Here is a 16,111-nt window from a genome sequence, read left to right as displayed (position 1 = left end):
CAGGCTCTGACTCTGCCTGTAATGACTTATTTATTCAGGGATAATTAGGCAAGCTCAGGGCCGGTGTGGTGATTAATGTGCTTTGTCAGTCCGCCGTATAAACATGTCTGCCTTGCGCATGGGCAGCGTTGCTCCTGCTGCAAAATACCGCCCCACCTTCTCATCACAAACCCCCTGCAGACACGCTAGGACTGGAGCTCCTGCAAAATGCCACCCCGCCCGCTCATTGCAGACCTACTGCCTACACGTCAGCATGGTGGCTCCTGCAAAATTGTGCTCCACCCACTCATCATGAACCCACTGTAGACACACCATGGCTAGAGCCCTTGCAAAAGAATGCACCTCCTGCTCTCTGACACTACTACTACTACATCTGGAAAGTCCACAGCAAAACACTGTTCCACTCTAATACCAAAGCCACAAGATGGCGGGTCTAACAATGACACTGCCGGGTCCACAGTGACATCACAAACTCCATCTTTATGAAATCTTTATTAACTCCTTAGACCCGGAAATTCATTTTTGTCCCCTGTAGGGGACGGGAGTCTCTAGAACTATATATCCAACCGTGCTGAAACAAGGAACATTTAATAAAAAATAAATTATATTTTTGAAAATATTATCACTGCACTAACACGTTTTTTGTTATCCAAGGCACTTGTATTATGACAAAAAAAATTTTTTTTAATTAAATAACCATTTTTTCTGTCGGGTGTCGGGAGGTTAAAAGAAATGTTTATGATAATATGATTCTGGGTCATCCCAGACTGTGGCGCACAGGCACAAAAAGGAAAATGCCTTATTACTGAGTTTGTGGTGACAGTTGGAACTGTGTGTGTGACAGCCTGTCTGCGCCTGCAAAATCATCCCTGGTTTTATAAACACCTCCCTATTTCAGTGTTTATCACTGTACCACTACTGTGCATTAGAGCATGCAAGAACAGCAACCGCAGGCATATTCTACAGAGGCAAATTGACTTGGTCAAAAGTAATGCATTTTCAGAAAACATTCCACAATATAAAAATTAAAAGTGAACAGAAGAGTAGGAGTCATCTGTTGTAGACAGAATTATACAGAATAAGTACAATAAATAATGAAGTAAAATGAATACTAATTCCTGGTGAGTATGACCAGGTTTGAATTGAACATACTGACTTTAACTTCAACTTGAGCTGTATCATCCTAATTATCAGGAAGAATACTGTTCAGCTAAGACACCACACTGCGGTGCAAGGAAGAGCCCCACAGTTCTAAACAGGTAGCTCAAGGCAACACACAATTGGCACAGGTACGAATGGCCCAGGGTACAGGAGGGTTCAGTCAGTTAGGGAGCCATGTGTCATTGCTCTCTAAGGCCCCCCCACTGCTTGATTGGACCGCAAAGCCGCATACAAAATGTCTTCCGCTGACTCCACTCTGCGCGAGCGTGATTGTGGGATCGTGGGCTGTGGTGTGAAAAGAACCAGGCTGGTGACACTGTGTGTTTCGGAGGAGAACTGCGGCACACTCTTCTACACTCTTCTGAATCGACAGCAGATTGTACATGACCGTGGCTGCATTTGCAAATAGCCAACTGGACATTCCAGGTCTGGGTGTGAATTTGTTACATTACATTACATTATAGGCATTTAGCTGACGCTCTTATCCAGAGCGACTTACAACAGTGTAACCAAACTCAGGATCAAGTCCACTTAAGTCCATTGAACAAAATGCAGATAAAAAGCCTTTACTATGATAGCATACATTAAGGAGAAACAAGATAGTCTGAACCAAAATTTTTTTTTTTTAATAGTTATGGGAGGGGGTTTAGGGAAGAGGAGAGAGGTACACACAATTTGTGAATGTTCAGCTCCAGGTTGGGTGTCAATATTTTCAAAATAATTATTTTAAAAGATGAAGAATAGTCATAATTTATAAATCAGTTCAATTACTTGACAAAAAATAAATTAAACAACAAATTTCTTAAATTCACAATTAGTTCATTTAGGTAGTTAATTTCCCAAGAATTCTTTGTGTTGAAATGTGAACTTTGCTGCCACCTTATGGAAAATAAGCAAAACTGGCAGCCTACCTACAGAAAGCATGTTACTTCGGTACAATACAGAAGCTTTTCTTATATCTACAACCTTGAGCTTGCATAGCAGGGGCATATCACTGTATAATTCCTTCTTTAAAGGGACATTGCAGATGAGTCATAGGCTACAAGCTTCATACTTGGTACTCATATGCTTTACAGAAATATGTCGAATTATCCCTTTGGAAAACCAGCATCATAGGTAAAAGCCAAAAATAAGAGAAATTTGTAATCTGTTCATCTTCAAGATATTTAAAGAATGCAACAAACAACTAAACAATTACAAATTCTTAGTGTTGCCACCTGTTGAAACTGGTACAGGTTTTGTTAAGTGATAGTAGTTGGCATACTATCTTAATTTGTTAATGAATTTGAAATTGCTTTTGTTATGGAAAGTGCAGTCCAGTGACATGACAAAGCAAGCTAGATGAGCCTACGATTCGTAACTTGCATTGCAGTTTTCGGAGTGTTACCAATGTGTCTTCGAACGTTTTAGAGGGAAAGAGTAGAGCTAAATGCTAAATGTTTTTATTATTTAATGTTTTTAAACATTTTGTGAAATTTACATGTTAGATAAATGTTTGTCAACTCAAACACATTTACTACTGTACATCTGCTCACCACCATAATATACAGCAAATCACTTAAATATACACATCTTGTTTCAAACATTAAATTTATTTATTTTAACATACCATGTTCCAGGAGTTTCTACCAACCGCGGTTTAGTCCGTTTGTTCCATTTTCAAACTGGTATGACGTAATCCGAATGTCACAATTCTGTGCAATTTTATTGGAAGCGCTGGACAAGAATAATTGACTATTTTAGACGGGGGGAGACCATACAATGCATTTGTAATATTTTCTCATACCCAATTAGATACGTGATTATTAGATATAAAGTTGCAATGAATAATATATGTATAATGATTTCTATATGTAAAATATATAATGTCATTTCTTCTGAGATTATTGAATATTGTATGGAAATGGTATAGTCCGTATATAGATATGCGAAGTGTATATAAGCAGGTTATTTTACTCTTAGTAGCTGGCAGTAGGTGGGTGTAATTGTTTGAGTGTAATTGAACGAGTATAATTGATGTTCTGATTCTTTTGTTTTGTATATATATGTAAATGTTTGTATAATATTTGGGGGCACTTTGTAAATAAAACACCCCGCTTGGGTTGCACAAGTTGAGCCTCAGGTCTAAAGTTCATTGTAAAATCGGCCGGCCAACCAACCATCTTTGTAACATATTGTTACAGAAACAATACAAATGCATTGGCTGTTACCACATACTGAAAGTTGAACATCAGATAAATACTATACCAAACCACTCAATAAGCAAGTGTGCACAAAACCAGTCAAAATTTTCCACTGTACAAATCCTGTTGTTCATTGTGATGAAGCAGCCAAAGCCACAGTTGTTAAACTATAATTAGCGATAATTACTGCATTTATGGAAGTGATGTATGTAGTACAACCTACATACACTGGTTAATCTTTGGTTTATGTGTTTAGCTAGCTTTGACTTGGATCAGAAACAGAACCAAACACTTCAATTCATATTCAATTCAATACATTAAAGTCCAGTAGACTGACAGTACTCCGAACACATTTCTATGAATGCATGTGGCAATCAGAGCTCAGTGTATATAGTTTGAGAAAATTCAGGTCTAGTTGGGCAATGTAAAATAGCCCATTCAATAATAATAATAATAATAATAATAATAAACCATTATTTTACCCAGTAGCATTCTATAGACTTTCATTACTGCAGCATCTTTGAATCTATCCAGAGTAGTTCAGCCCAACACACACTGCTAACTCTGCAGCATGCTCTGCCCCATTGAGCAGTGGAGTCCCTCTTGCATGGTAAAGGAAGAGTGACTGAATCCCGCCCTCCCTTGGGTGATGCCGCTGAATTATGTTGCTGGCTGAGCAACATTTGCCAGCTCTAACCAATCATTTCCCTGCTAGCAATTTTCTCACAGATGGAATTGGGAGTCTTCTGAACTGACTTGTTGCACCTGTGCTGTTGTATGATTGGCTCTCTCCTCAGCTCCTGAGATTGATTCCGATGCAGACTTTGTCACAGTGAGAGCCATGGTCATATAGCGGGGACAATGAAGGGATTGTATGGTTACACAGTTACTGTGCACCGTCAGAACATGATCAACTTTATCATATGAGAACAGCTGACCCCGGACCTGTTGTGTTTAACAGCTCATAAAGGATCATAAAAGTATAACAGTTGATCCAGGATTTGTTGTGTACAGTGGCTGATCTGGAACCAGTTCAGTGTAACAGGTAGTCCAGGATCCTTTGAGTACAACAGCTAATCCAGGTGAGCATAACATCAGATCCTAAGGCATGCATATGAAACAGCCATTGTGTACCGTGGTTTTCCTTCCTTCTCACCACTACTAGGCTGAACCCTTTTCTTGTTCATTTCTAATGTTATAATAACAAAAAAAGTTCTTACAATGGTTTACTTTCAGAGTGGTCTCTGTCCAATGGCCGTGCCCTGTCTCTTTCAGACTACCATACCCCATGTGCAGGGGTCATCATGGTCCTGTCCATTCTCCTGCTGAGTCTCACACCGGTCACACGATTTGCATTTGGGCGGAGCCTGACATCGCCAATCTAGCAGAACAGCAGTGCATGTTTATTTCGAGAGAGATGCTGTTAGGCCTGGGGGGGTCAGCATATGTTTGTGTTTGTTTGTGTGTGTGTGTGTGTGTGTGTGTTTATGTCCAATGTGTTCATATACAATCATTGAAGGAGAGGGGAAATTTCATGACAATGCTCGACAGAGCATAACATGGAGGCCACACAAAAAAAATAAATAGAGATGGGGGGTGGGGGTGGCTGAGATTTACAAGGACACAGCTAGTTCATATTAATCTCAGCCTAACGTTCTGTACACCATCTCCTCTCCACAGGAACTCCATTTGCAGGTGCAGGAAGTCCAAGGTGAGTACTCCGCCCGTGAAGGTTGTTGGAGCATGTAATCTTGCAATGTTTCTACAATGTTGACTACATGTTGTAGGAAGATCAGGCCCAGACAGGATCCTTGCCTCCACACAATCCCCTGAGTGCTTATTCTCCACATCATGTAGACGATGCAGATTGACTCCTCATGTCCCTGACTTCATCAGGGACTTCCCGACAATGCTAACTGGGAATTAGGCTGAACAAAATCTCACAGGTTGATTAAGTATGCCTAGAGCCCAGATAGGCATCAGATATACTCACTGCTGTCATGAAACCTGTCAGGTATTGATGGTGTTTCTTAAACCCTCAAACACTATTATGACTCCAAGGATAAAATGCACATGGAGTGAATGTTTAAATCAGTAAAACTAAACCATTTTGTTGAATCCTTTTCTTTAAAAAGGCAGTTCCCAGAATCTGGTTTCAAGCACGTTACACATAACCCTGATCCAGAATCAGCTTGAGGAATTCCCATCTGAACTGGAACTGATTGTATAAAAGGAAGATACTGATCTCAAATCATTGCTCAGAGGGGCAGAATGCATCAACACTCTAAATCCAGCACAGGTCTCTCTGGAATAACACTTTATGAACACTCATAAAAAATATCACAGCGCTGTTTGTCTTAACAATCAGTCCCCCAGATAGGTAGCAGTCAGAAATCAGTTGATTCAATAAATTGAATCATTTAGAGATGCCCAAGAAATTAAACTCTAAAGGGCTGGAGTGTGACCCGCGTTCAGTATGACAGCACACAGCCGTTTGGGTGTTGAGTCTGCGGTGTTGAGCAGAGAGCACTCAACAGCATGTTCTGGAGTGTTTATGTGTCCTGGTGTCTCGCAGCCTCGCGTTACTGAGGAAGAAGAATGAAAACGTGAACACTGAGCCAACAGATGGAGAGGACAGCCAGGGGGGAGGAGTGGGCTGGACCTCTCAGCCTCGCCAGTGGTGCAATCTGGGATGAGTGATTGGTGGTTCAGGTGAAAGGGGGCAGGGCTTATTGTAACCAGTATACTGAAGACAGTCATAACAGACCTATGAGACTTCTGTAAAAGCTGTTTTATCCTTGGTTTAATAAAGATTTGAAAATGAAGAGGACTATAGCTTGGTTTATCAATAACTGCTCTTTAATATTTTTCAGACTCTCCAAATGAACAGGATGCTGTTGGTTTTTTTAGCAAAAATAAATAAAATTATAGGGTTCAAAGCACACACAATATGACAAGTTCATATTACCTGAAACCAGGCAAAATGGTCCAGGTCTAAATCTGTGGGTTACCATTTCAAAGGGGCATGTCTCCTTTTTTGTATAATGACATTTTTCCAGTAGATGGCAGTACTATATCAAATCTGGATAATTAAAAGCCTGTGGAAATTCACTGTCCATTCTGCTAGAGATGGAAGGCTCAAATATGGTCCTACTTTATTCCTGCCTTGTCTGTTTACATACCTTGCAAACCACAGGGCAGCCACAGGGTTTCTAACTTTTAAAAGGAGGAGCAAGGCTGGGAAATTGTTTTATGCATTTTTGTGGTTTTCAAACTTTGCAAATCACACAAGAACGACAGTTCTAGAAATACTTCTTTGCAGCTGCAAATTATCTGTCCCATTCCACTACACGCGCATCTAACATCAACAATAATAATAAATGTTAGAACAAATTTATTCATTATTCTTTGGTGCCGATTGACATGCATTCTGCTCCCAGCAGGAAAGTGAAATTGGTTCCATGGCGACCACAAGTGCATTATTGATTTTATAAAGAGCAGATTGCTTCTCATCCTCATTAAGACCAAAAAGCCCAAGGTCTGGCTGTTGTATGTTAATAAATGTAGTCAGATCTTCCCAGTGTCCTGTTTGTTGAGTTTACATACTGTACAGAATAAAGGCCAGAAGTTAAAGGCTTACCAAGTGAGTTGACTGCAGGCGTGTCTTTTTTTTCATGAGCAAATTGCCTTTCCATTGTACACATGCTGTACTTTGTTTTTCTGTTTCCCAACATTTATGCATGTATATATTTTTCTTCTTGTTTGGTGAATTAAAGTGTAGAAATTCCATGGACACTCAATTTAATTAATTATCCCTTTATCTAGTGAGTTGCCCTGAAAACTCAAATTAATAGCTAAACATTGTGGCCATGACTTACATAACTTAACTTGGATTTATTTGTGTAGTTAAACAGGAAAAGACCTGCAATTTCCTGTTCCTGCTTTTGGATTCAAGACAGCTGAACTGAATTTGAAAGATTGGCAGACATTTTGTTTCATAGGTGCAATCTTTTGTAGTTCTCCTACTTTCAACAGAAGACATTTTAAGACACTTGACACTTGTTTTCATATTCTTCATGATTATCAATCTTGTGGGGGGCACACTCCAATTTACAAACTAATGCAGGAGTTAATTAGACCCAACTCTATGCATTACTAAAATAACATTACAGACTATTTATAAAAATAGAGTACTTTTTTACTGCACATAAAATTACAGTGAAGTTAAAAATGACATCACATTGGTAGCAGTCAGTTGAGCTAAATCTGAAAATTTGTCTTCCTCACATAACACAACATAACATAACATAAAGACAAGAGCAGATTATACAGCCCACAAATGCTTGCCATTTCCCACCACTAAAGGGTACCTAGTGCTCTGTTTACCAACAAAGTAGATAGCATCGAGCACTGTATCAAGCATGGTCATGAATACTCCCAGAGCTTCTGCCTCTACTACATGAGTTGGCAAACTTCTCCACACAGTGACTACTCTCCGTGCAAAAGAATCTAAGTATATAGACGTAGTAGTGTGCGGGACTCCCTGTCGCCTCCAGACCAGCCGGAATTCTCCACAGAATGGATTCCACAAGGTGCTGGAAACATTCGTTATGGAGTTTGACCCATGCTGACTCGATGGCATCATGCAGTTCCTGCAGTTTAACCTCACATTCATGCTGCAAACCTCCCATTCCACCTCATTCCAAAGGCGCTCTATTGGATTGCGATCTGGGGACAGTGCTGGCCATTAGTCACTGTCATGTTCGTGGAACCAGCTTATGATGATGATGTGTGCTTTGAGACATGGTGCATTACCCCGCTGGAAGTGTCCATTCGAAAAAGCCTAGACTGTGGCCATTTGCATTGATGAGTAGTCGTACCTAATAAACTGGCCACTGATTATATAAAGGAAAGGCTCCGGTATACAATGAAAACAATCGACCTTGTATACATAAGTGCTGATTCTTTCATTACCGAATACCTCAGACATTTCCAATGTCCTAGCCCCTATCCACTCTCTCCAAGCTGTGCTCCTCCTTGTAAAAGGTTTGATACGCGTGTATGCAACTGAGTGCCTTAACGCGGTCGCGTGCCTCTGGGAAAACCCGACCACGATAGGCAGCTGCGGAAAGCCGTCTAGCTGAGTACGTGCACATTAGAACTGTGGCTCGCAAAGTATGAAAACAGGCAGAGCCGGAATAGACCAATAACATATTTGAGCTCATTTGCTCAACTAGCGTTTGATCTCTAGGAGAATAGCGAGTCGACCACAGACCGGTACCCACCAGAATACCGCCCTCTAGTGACCAAATGCATGCATGTCAAAAATAAGAGAGGAGTACCCATTGGAAACCCCTGAAATTAAACGAGGAGTATTTTGACAGGAGAACAGTTGGTCCTCTAGTCAGTTTATTGAACACTATACGTATAGTGTTCAATAAACGTTAAAAAAAAAATTATTTTAGGTTATAATCTTCCAGAAATTTGCCTCAGGACTGTAATGGCATGGCAGTTTATTGATAGCATGTAGCAGGTGTAACTAAGTGACTGACTGAAAGAATACTTTTTTTATTTTGAGAAATGTATACATTTCGTTAAATACCCAGTAGGACAATGCACATGTGTCTGTCATAATGTATAAAGCAGATCTACTGAATAAAATACGAAATCTTTGAAAATATTCCCCTATATTACAATTAACCTGCTTCTCCAAAGGCTGAAATCAATTTGCAGCTTCAAAATAGGGGTTTTTCAGTGCATCACCACAAATAAACACTTTCATATTTTAAAACTGTCTACACAATAATAATAAGTACGTCAAAACAGGGTATGCAAATATATAAATTGTTGCTTTCATATAATTCCAGAATACATTTGGTAACAGAATGACTAACATAGATATAGTTCGGTGTATGGTTATATATTCAATTATATGTCATTTTTAAGGAGTTATGCCTTGTCTATGCTCTTTTTTCCCTTCACTGAAATTAGACCTTGATCTTGTTCACCTGGAGTTTCTGAAAAGAACACAAATTGATAAACCAAGCTATGGTCCTCTTTAGTTTCAATTCTTTATTAAACCAAGGATAAAACAGCTTTTACAGAAGTCTCATAGGTCTGTTATGACCGTCTTCAGTATACTGGTTACAATAATCCCTGCCCCCTTCAACCCGACCACAAATCACTCATCCCAGATTGCACCACTGGCGAGGCTGAGAGGTCCAGCCCACTCCTCCCCCCTGGCTGTCCTCTCCATCTGTTGGCTCAGTGTTCACGTTTTCATTGTTCTTCCTCAGTAACGCGAGGCTGTGAGACACCAGGACACAAAAACACTGTTGAGTGCTCTCTGCTCAACACCGCAGACTCAACACCCCAACGGCAGTGTGCTGTCATACTGGACACAGTACCTCTTAGTCTCTCAAAGTACCTTGGGACTGGATGATTTACCTCAGGCCCACAGGTTCATAACAGTCTTTGAGAGCTAGAGTAACCCACAATGACAGGTTTCATGTCAACAGGGAGTACGTCAGTGGGATATCAGGGCTCTAGACACAACTAATCAACCTGTGAGCTTTGCTGAGTTTAATTCCCAGTTAGCATTGCCAGAAAGTTCTACCTGATGTGGAGAATAAGCACTCAGGGGATTGTGCGAAGGCAAGGATCCTGTCAGGGCCTGACCTTCCTACAACATGTAGTCAACGTTGTAGAAACGTTGTAAGATTACATGCTCCAACAACCTTCCCGGGGGGAGTACTCACCTTGGACTTCCCGCACCTACGGATGGAGTTCCCTGTGGAGAGGAGATGGAGAACGCGGCATTAGACCTAGATCAATATCAACCCACTGCGTCCTTGTAAATCCCAGCCACTCCCCTCCCCCATATCCAGTCATACTGTCTGTTTAGCTTTGTCTGTCCGTCATTCATACGAGGCTCAGTCAAGCATGGCTCTGAACTTCTCCCTCTCATTACACTCACTCAACTCCCCCAAGGCCAACGGCGTGACACAAACAGTCTCTCCCCTCTCTCCGCAATCATGCACTGCACTTCTGCTATATTGCCAACGTCGGGCTCCGCCCAAACGTGTCATGTGACCAGGGTGAGACTCACCGGCCAGCAGCAGGATGGACAGGAACACGATGACCGCGGCGAAGGTGAGACCCCCTACGCGCAGGGTGTGATAGTCTGAAACAGACAGGACACAGCCATTGGACAGAATCCACCGTGACAGCAAAACCGTAAGAGCTGTTTTGGTTTTCCTCAAATGACACTGATTAGGATTCAGCCTAGTAGAGGTGAGAAGGAAGGACCACCAAGGTACACAATGGCTGCTTTATATCAATGCCACTGGATCTGATGCTATGCTTAACTGATCCAGAAACAGCTGTTATGCTCAAAGGATCCTTGACTATCTGTTACACTGAACTGATTCCAGATCAGCTGTTACACGCAACAGATCCTGGATCAACTGTTATACTCATCCGATTCTTTATGAGCTGTTAAACGCTACCAATTCACGGCCAGCTGGTCTCATATGACAAAGCTGACCATGTTCTGGTGATACACAATGACTGCGGCCTTACACAGTGCCTTACATCGCCCGCTCTGACCTGACCGAGGCACTCACCGTATACAAAATCAGCATCAGGATCAATCTCAGGAGCTGAGGAGAGAGGGAGGGAGGGAGGGAGAGAGAGAGAGAGAGAGAGAGAGAGAGAGAGAGAGAGAGAGAGAGAGAGAGAGAGAGAGAGAGAGAGAGAGAGAGAGAGAGAGAGAGACAATGAGACAACAGCACAGGTGCAACAGCTCACTTCAGAAGACTCAATTTTTATCTGTGAGAAAATTACTCCCAAAACAAGGATTGATTAGACTTGGCAAACGTTGCTTAGCTAGCAAGGTACTTGGTATGCTTGGTATGTATGACACAGCTTTTTCCTGGCTTTTTCACCATAAAAAGAAATGTCAAGCTCATTCTTGATACACAAACTTAATAATTGTGACTATAAACTATTTGTAACAGCTCCAGTTTCAATTTAAGGCTCAGTTATAGCCACAAAGATGGCATAATAGCAGTCGTTAAGACATTTTGCTGAAATGCTCTACGTGGTGTGAAGTAGACTTGCAACAGGAATGATAAATGATTTGTGAACCCAGTATCCTATCTTTGTTTTGTTGGGAGCCACTCTTGCATCAGTAGCAACAACAGAGGGGGATCATGGGTATTTGGAGGCAAGAGTCCTTGGTCCAACTCCCGCAGAAGACAAGCTCGAACAATCCTAATTAAGTTTATCAGCATTTTGTGAATCCAGCCTGAACCAGCTATCCCTCCTTCTCTCTCCATCTCCCTCCTTCTCTCTCTCTCTCACACTCACCCTCACCACACACAAACACATGCTCAAGTCAACCTTCTCAGCTCCCTCCATAAACCTGTAATTACCCGAGCTGACCGCCGTCTATCTCTAGAGCTGCTTCAGAGGACAAGTCAAGCCTGTTTCCCGTTGAACCAGGTGCCCGCAATGCACGTCTCTGCCCCAAAGGCCAGCATAGGGCTTAATGAATGACTTCTTCACGGTCTAAGAATTGGACAAAGTCGAAGCAAAGATTTCAAAGTGAATTATTATCCTGTGCTCATGACCTTATGACTGACTGGCTCTCCTTAAACTTTACAGCTGCAGGTTACTCATTCAGCAATTCATTAGGCAGCTTGTCATAAAAAAATAAAAATAAAACTCAAGGCCCCCAGTGAATAGGGAGATAAGGATATGCGGTCCCGAAGGTACTAGGAAGTAGCGCAGTAGACATTAGATCTGTGTGGATCGGTGGCATTCAAACTCGTTCCTGTGGACCGTCTGTGTATGCTGGTTTTCGTTCCAACCGCAATCCCAGAATTTTAACAAGCTGTTAATTTCTAATGCATAGCTATTTCTCACACAATGTGGTTTAAGAGGGTAAATACTCCCTCTGAACATAAAAAGCACCTAATTAAGAAAAATGAATAGCTAGTTAAAATTCTGGGATTGCAACTGCGGTTGGAACGAAATCCAGCACGCCCAATGGGTCCCCGGGGCCGAGCTGGTGTACCACCGGTGTAGATGATCACCGCGATTTTGTGCCTTTGGCTGTGCTGGCTAACCTGCACAAATGTGTTATTCATAAAGGAGGAAATATCGAGGCTGTACTGGGCGTGGCGAAGTACTCCCTGCTCCCTATCATGTCACTGCATGGCAAACAAGTGATCAAGAGGGAAATGAGGAGCTCACAGTCTCCACGTGGTCTCCTAGGCAACATAAAGTTTCACAAAGCACTGAGCCACACATTAATGCTGACATGACATGTCAATGGCTGACATGTGTAGATTGCAAAAAACACAGTATCTTTCAGGGATGAGCCTGAAGTCTACACTATGTTTTCAAAGGGTCGACAGATCAACAGCTACCATAGAAGGGTGGGTCATGAAAAAAGAGCACACAGAAACGTCTTATTCTATGTATAAAACGTGCAATGGCCATCTTCTGTTAAGTTTCAAAAAGCCTGTAGAAAGTTGACTCACCTCCTCCAGAAGACATTGTGATCTGTCCACTTGTATCTGTAAAAAATAAAATAAAAATTAAATAAAAATACAGCAGTATGAGGGGTTCCACGTGCAGTCTAATTGGCACAAATTCCTCCAGCAGCCATGTATAATAAATGCTAACACCGTCTAAAAGAAGTTAGTTACCCCTCCATCCATCTCTCTAGCAAATGCTCTCTGTTTTGACATAGTCGAAAGATGTTGATGACGAGGGTTTGTTAAATAAACAAACAACTAAATAAATACGTTTGATGGATAAACATTGCTTGGCTTGATTTAGGCTCATTTTGAAAGCTTTAAGTAGAAATGTTAAACAGCAACTTAATGAATTCTCGAGACAGCCAAGCAATAGCCTACTTCAAAAACAGTACACAATGCAAAGAGACATCGGGCTTAAATGTTGCCTGATTTGTTGATAACGTTTAACGTTTCTTAGATTGCACATTAAATCAGTTTTTAACTGGACTGCCAGGTTTTCATATTATATTTCTCATTACAGCAACTGTCGAGTCATGGTCAGCATAAGCCTACGGTTTGCAATGAAACATAACTTAGCTAATTCGCCATAGGATTGTGTTGTGGACTCGCTGTAAAACAAAACGAGGTCTGACATTGGTTCGGTAAGAGTAGCCAGGAAGCGCTAGCTTGTTTTTCCTAACGATTCCTAACTATTGTATTACAGTTGTACCTTTATTGTGCTACGGTTTGTTAGCCAACTTTGCCGATCATTGGCCGGCAAGCCAACATCGATAGATAGCGAAATAGCTAAACTTAAGTTAAACAACGTCATGCCAGGAGCCTTAACTAACATGTGCGCTTGCTATATATGGTAAATGGTAAATGGACTGCCTTTATATAGCGCCTTTATCCAAAGCGCTTTACAATTGATGTCTCTCATTCGCCAGAGCAGTTAGGGGTTAGGTGTCTTGCTCAAGGACACTTTGACACGCCCAGGGCGGGGTTTGAACCGACAACCCTCCGACTGCCAGACAATCGGTCTTACCTCCTGAGCTATGTCGCAATACTCTTAAAGTTCAGTGCTAATTTAATGTGAATAATTTCAAATGTTTTTTAAAAGAAAGAAAAAAAAAAAAATGTATAGCTACTGTACTATAAAATAAATTTAAAAGTCTTTATACAAGCGAAGATAGGTTAAGTTAAATTACTTTTCTCCGAAGCCTTCAGTTAAAACAACATGGCAATGCTTGACTCTTCAGAACATCGTAGTTAGGTACAGTTAGGACAATTGCAGCATCCAATCAGAGGACAGGAAAATTAAAGTCTAAAACTACTTTGATTGTAAACATTCAAGTCCGTCTATCGTATTAAATCTAGCGTCACGTTTTTGGCTGCAAGTCGGAGCCAAGGAAAAAAGTATGGTATGTTTCTGTTAAAAAGCGGTAAAAGAAGGTACATTTTGAAGTTTGACACTTTGCTATTGGAACAATTTTTCCATGAAAAACTATGGATACCAGGGAATTTTTTAAATTACATTTATTGTTATGGGGAAAATGCCAGAACACTACCCTACTGTAAAACAATGTGCTCTATAGCGCTCTGAATCTTATGAAAAAGGTTTGGTAAGTGCTTAAGTAGAGGCGATTCCCAAACATCCGATGCACAATAGCTGGCCATGAGTGGTTCCAACTAATAGCAGCGTGGGCTACTTTATTTGGAATGCCCAATCACTTTCTCGGCAGCGCTCGTATAACCTCCATTATCAACCTGGAGTGCGCGGACAAGCTCCTTGTCACACGCAGGCTACAAGTGGGTTTGCACAGATGCGAGTCCTGGCAATCCATGTACAACTCAACAGACAGACGGCGAGTGTCAGATCGATCAGCAGGGGTCACTGATGCTGCGAGACACTGCCATCCTGGCTGACTGAAACCCTCCTTCCAAGGCGACGCTAGTGGGCTGCCGTCCACAGTCGGCTCTGGGATCGGGGATCTGTCAGTACTATTCACACTGTGGAGCCCATCCATGCACTACACAGCAGCGTCTTAACATGTTTTCATGTGGGATGTGTCTCTAACTTTAAGTCTCCAAATTTTACGTTTTTGTTTTTATTTTAAATACCATTTCATGAGAACGCAAAAGTCTTGTGAGCAAAATTGCATGTGTTTCAGGCATATTGCTGGCTACATATAGGGGTTACACCATATGTGCTATGAAAAACCTATATAACAAGAAAACATATATTATTATATCATTTTACAAAATAATAATAATAATATAAAAACAAGAAATCACATTGCATTATTTATTCAGAAACTACGACATTAAAGTGCCTGAAGAGTCCATTCCAGTACATCAAATATCCGATATTACTTTAACAACTACGCTTGCGTCCCAGAGGTTGTGCTAATCCCCATTTTAGATCTTCTTGCGCTCGCCCATTCTCGCTTAAGCTGGGAGGAGCTGATTTACTTCATTATAAACAAAACTATAATTCAGACTTTTTACTCCATAAAATATCAGCCAGGGAGGGGTTTACTTTAGCCTACTTCCCCGATTTTGAGAAGACTGTGCATTTACACCAGCAGTACTCAAAGCCACAAGCATGCGTTGCGCTCTGGCGCTTTCCATCTCATTCTCTGACAATAATTAACATCCGTCAACTTCGGCGCTACAATATTCCTGATACCAGCGCCCAAGTGTCCTCATTCGTATGAGCGCACATGTGGCCACGTTTCTGTAAGTTTCAGTGAATTTCTGTTCGCGCAAATTAGGATGCACGGCGCAGAAGGTAAACACAGAACATATGAAGAAAGACACACATACTTCTATTTTTAAAAACCCTGAGAGAGGAGCAACAATGCTTCTGGATACACAATGAAAGACCAGTTTCGCTCAATTGGTCGTAGCAAAACACGTGTATGTCAAAGTATGAATTTCCTCCTAAAAGCAGAATGAATCTTAAAAATATCACCTCCATTCACACTCTCTCTGTTTAAATTGGTACACGTGAAGTCATCTACAACGAATGGTGTCCTTGAACTAGATGACATTTGAAAATAAAAGCTCAAATACCGTAATTTTGCCCATTAATTAGTCCCCCCAGTGTAAAGGGGGGAAATTAATATGTCCATATATGTAAATATGCAAATCCACATTGGACTCAACGTAAAAGAAATTTGCGCCAGCCTTACCTGCGCTATAGGAAGGGTCTTCTGTTGTTCGCTCGACAGTCCACTG

The 16,111-nt window shown here is 41.3% G+C and overlaps 1 long non-coding RNA gene across 1 annotated transcript; it reads right to left on the bottom strand.

Moving 5' to 3' along the window:
* Positions 1-10,508: 10,508 nt before the first annotated feature.
* LOC135235870 (uncharacterized) lies at positions 10,509-16,059 on the bottom strand. Its single transcript, XR_010324449.1, has 4 exons — positions 15,846-16,059; positions 12,893-12,928; positions 10,970-11,005; positions 10,509-10,527 (listed from the first exon to the last, which is right to left on the bottom strand). It is a non-coding gene; the product is annotated as an uncharacterized LOC135235870 (long non-coding RNA).
* Positions 16,060-16,111: the final 52 nt, after the last annotated feature.

The sequence above is a fragment of the Anguilla rostrata genome, chromosome 12 (genome assembly GCF_018555375.3).
Source record: "Anguilla rostrata isolate EN2019 chromosome 12, ASM1855537v3, whole genome shotgun sequence".
NCBI lineage: Eukaryota > Metazoa > Chordata > Actinopteri > Anguilliformes > Anguillidae > Anguilla > Anguilla rostrata.
This window is presented reverse-complemented; position numbering and strand designations above follow the sequence as displayed.